General features: G+C 32.6%; 1 non-coding gene across 1 annotated transcript; it reads right to left on the bottom strand.

Moving 5' to 3' along the window:
* Positions 1-1,560: 1,560 nt before the first annotated feature.
* LOC130457665 (U6 spliceosomal RNA) lies at positions 1,561-1,667 on the bottom strand. The gene has a single exon (XR_008916957.1). It is a non-coding gene; the product is annotated as a U6 spliceosomal RNA (small nuclear RNA).
* Between the last annotated feature and the right edge of the window lie 2,882 nt (positions 1,668-4,549).

Genomic DNA, 4,549 nt, shown 5'->3' with positions numbered 1-4,549 from the left:
ACAAAGTAGTAAGATTCTAAAATTACCCTTGATAACACATTAGCAATGTGCCAATAAATATTTACCAACCAGTTCTCTAAATTATGTATATTTATTTTATTTCTCAAAATGCTTTATGTCACTTGTTTATTCATAAACTATTCTCCTATCCATAAATCTGGTAGATTATATGTTTCCTGTTCTAATTTGCTTATGATATATCCCTTTATGTCTAAGTCATGCATCCATTTTGATCTTATCTTGGTAAATAATGTAAGATATTGGTCTGATTCTAGTTTCTTTTTTAAAATTATTTATTTATTTACTTTAGAATATTTTCCCATGGTTACATGATTCATATTCTTTCTCTCTCCTCCTTCCAACCCCCTCCCATGGCCAATGAGGAATTCAACTAGGTTTTACATGTATCATTGATCAAGACCTATTTCCATGTTATTCATATTTGTATTACAGTGATCATTTAGAATCTATATCCACAATCCAATCCCCATCGAACCATGTGATCAAGGAAATATTTTTTTCTTCTGTGTTTCTACTCCCACAGACCTATCTCTGGATTGGGTAATGTTCTTTCCCTTAAGCCCCTCAGAATTGTCCTGAATCACTGCACTGCTGCTAATAGAGAAGTCCATTACATTTGATTGTGCCACAGTGTATCTGTCTCTCTATACAATGTTTTCCTGCTTCTACTCCTCTTGCTTTGCATCAATTCCTGCAGGTCATTCCAGTTCACATGGAATTCCTCCAGTTCATTATTCCTTTCAGTACAATAGTAGTCCATTATCATCAAATACCACAATTTCTTCAGTCATTCTCCAATTGACGGACATCCCCTCATTTTCCAATTTTGTGCCACTACAAAGAGCACAACTATGAATATTTTTGTACAAGTTCTTTTCCTTATTATCTCTTTGGGGTACAAATCCAGCAGTTATATGACTGGATCAAAGGGAAAGTATTCTTTTAAAACCCTTTGGGCATACTTCCAAATTGCCTTCCAGAATGGTTGGATCAAATCACAAGTCCATCAGCAGTGCATTAATTTTGCCACATCATCTCCAACATTTTTACTTACCTTTGCTGTCATATTAGCGAGTCTTCTAGGTGTGAGGTGGTACCTCATAGTTGTTTTGATTTGCATTTCTCTGATTAAAAGAGATTTAGAACACTTTTTCATGAACTTATTGATGACTTTGATTTCTTTATCTGAAAACTGCCAATTAATGTCCCTTGCCCATTTATCAATTGGGGAATGGATTGATTTGTACACCTGATTTAGTTACTTATATATTTGAGAAACTAGACCTTTGTCATAGGTTTTTGCTATATTTTCCCCAGTTTTTTGCTTCCCTTCTAATTTTGGATGCATTTGGTTTTGTTTGTACAAAACTTTTTTAATTTAATATAATCAAAATTATTCATTTTACATTTCGTCACAGTCTCTATTTCTAGCTTGGTCATAAATTCTTTTCTTTCCCAAAGATATAACAGGTATACTATTCTATATTCATCTAATTTACTTAGTTTCCTTCTTTATATTTGTCATTTACCCATTCATAAAAAGATATGGAATGCCTCACAAATTTGTGTGTTATCCTTGCACAGGGGCCATGCTAATATTCTCTGTATTGTTCCAATTTTGGTTTGTGTGCTACTGAAGAGAGCACTTAATTCTAATTTCTGCCAGACTGCTTTCCAGTTTTCACAACAATTTTCACCAAATGGTGAAATCTTATCTCAAAAGTTTAGATCTTTAATTTTGTTAAACAGAAGGTCTCTAAAATCCTTTATTACTGTGTACTGTATGGCTAATCTGTTCCATTGATCTACTTTCATATTATTAAATTTAAAAAGGCTTACACAAATAAAATTGATGTAGCCAAAGATTAGAGGGAAAGTCGTGTTAGGAAAAACTTATGGTAGATAGAGTTCTCATATCTAAAATATATGGAAAACATAAACTTTATAAGAATATTTTATTATATATTTTATATATAATTAATAAATGATCAAAAGTTATGAACATGGTTTTTGGATGAAGAAATCAAAGTTATATAAAACCATTCGAAACATGCTGTACATCATTATTGATTAAAGAAATGCAAATCAAATAACCTTAAGGAATCCTCTCATACCTATCAAATTGATAGAAATGATAAAAGTGCAAGATGACAAATTTTAGAGGGAATGTGAGAAAATGGGAACACTAACATACTGTTGGTAGAACTGTGAACTGATCCAACAATTTTGGAGAATAATCTGGTATTATGTCCAAAGAGTTAAAAATTCTGTATATCTTTTAGTCCTACAATACCACTATTTGTTTTGTTTCCTAAGGTGTTTAAAAAAAAGGGAAAGAAATATATGCATTCTAGAATAATTTTAGTAGCTCTTTTTGTGATGGCAAAGATATGGAAATTGAGGGGATGCTCATCATTTTTGGAATACTTAAATACAGTTGTGGCATATAATTGTGATGGAATACTACTCCATCACAATACAGAAATGAAAAGTAGTTGAATTAAAAAATATGGAAAGATCTACATGAAATTATGAACAGTGGAGTGAGCAGAATGAAGATAATATTATATATATCTACATAAATATTGCTTGAAGAATAACCTTTATATATCCAGCTCCAAAGAAAGAACTTATTAATAGAAACAAGTAAGACATAGTTTAATATATACACATACCTCTTTGTCAAATGATGCCTTCATTCATGTGTGGAGAGGAACTTTAACATAAGAAACAAACAAAACAAATCAATTTTAAAATAAAAGAGGAATTATAGTTCACAAAAAATGAATATATATCTGACACACAAAGTTTAATATGTATTATTAATATTTTCTTCACTCTTTGCTTAAGGCTAAGCAATCAACAAAACAATAAATTGATCTTGATTTGTAATGTTTACCAATTTCTGAGGAGTAAATGCTCACACTCAGAATTTAACATTTGGCTCTCATAAGCTAGTTTGAGCTGATTTCAGCATACTCCCATATCTAACTTTGAAATCTTCCAGGACTTTGCAACATCAACTATCCTCTTTTTAAAATCTATTATCTTTCTCTTTCTATTGGATCCCAATATTCTTTCTCAAAATAACTAATTTATAATTAGTTCCTGTAGTTACCCACCATATTCACTCTTTATTACTTACAATTTGGCTTCTGTCCTAACCACTCTCTTGGAATTATTCTATTTAAAGCATTTTGCAAGCCCACTTTTACAGTTAAGAAAATAGTAGACTGAAAGTCAAGTGAATTGCTAAAGGTCATAAAATTTGTAGAATTTATAGAAACTAAACTATTACCTAGATCTACCAGTCTAGTGGTAGAAATTGATATTCAATAAAATATTTTTAAAAGCTGGCTCAGGAGTCAAAGTATTTGGGTTCCAATTATGCCTCTGTCACATAATACTTTTGTGATCTTAAACAAGACCCTTAACCTCTCTAAGTCCTCAGCTTCCTCAACTATAAAGTAAGAAGACTGGCCTAGATGGATGATGATTCCTTCTAGTAATAGGTCTATCATCTCATAATTCTGTTCATATCTCATTATTTCAGTATGAATTTTTCAAATTCTTTCCTTGGTAGAAAATTAATCCTTTTAATTTTTATAATTGATGATTAAGTTAGTTTTACAGGGTATTATTTTGTTATTTTGAAACACAAAAGAATTTCTTTGTTTATCACTTTATCAATTTCACACTTCAAGCTTTCAAGTTTTACATTTCAAGCTCCTCTGCCAATATCTTATGGACTCTTTCAATCTGTACTTTACCTTCTGTTTCCACTATTTTTAGGCTATTCTTTTATGTTTTCCTGAGGTTTGTACTCAGAAAATATCTGTGATGAATTTTGTCTTTGCTCTAATATTTCATATTATAATCCAATTTTTTTTGCATTCAGCTTCTAAAATGTTATATTTAAGAATGAAAGCAGAGGTAGATTTTTCCTCCTCCAATGGTGGTGGAGGCTGCAGCAGCACCAGTCATACCAGCAGCAGTGGCTATGGCTGTGACTGAGGCAACAGCAGCTCCATCAATGGCAGCCCCATCAACAGAAGAGGCAGATAAAGCCAAAACAAAGTAAGAAACACTGGAATCCTGTCAACCACCTTCCAAATGACCAGAGAAGAACAAAAATACATCAAAACAAATGCTGGAATAGCAGAACCAACAATAGAAAGAGTGAAGCAGTACTCCAACCCAAAACAAAATTTAAAGACAGCAAGGAGGACTCATTTCACTAGAATATGAGGCAGCACTGAATAAGTCTCAGCAGAACTCTGGCACAATATAGTCCAAGCAGCAGGAGAAAGAGAATAGTCTGCTAAGTTCAGACTTAGCAGAGTAAAAGCGAAAACCAAAGCAATACAGATCAAGTAGCAGTGGGAGAACTCCAGTCTTTGAAGGATTGGGCAGAACCAAACTCCAACCAGTTGAACTAAACAGATACAAACCTCCCCACAGCAAGACAACCAGGCCACATCTGCAGAATGCTCAACCTAAGAGATGTAGAACACTTTTTCCTGTGCTT

The sequence above is a fragment of the Monodelphis domestica genome, chromosome 2 (assembly GCF_027887165.1).
Source record: "Monodelphis domestica isolate mMonDom1 chromosome 2, mMonDom1.pri, whole genome shotgun sequence".
Lineage (NCBI taxonomy): Eukaryota > Metazoa > Chordata > Mammalia > Didelphimorphia > Didelphidae > Monodelphis > Monodelphis domestica.
This window is presented reverse-complemented; position numbering and strand designations above follow the sequence as displayed.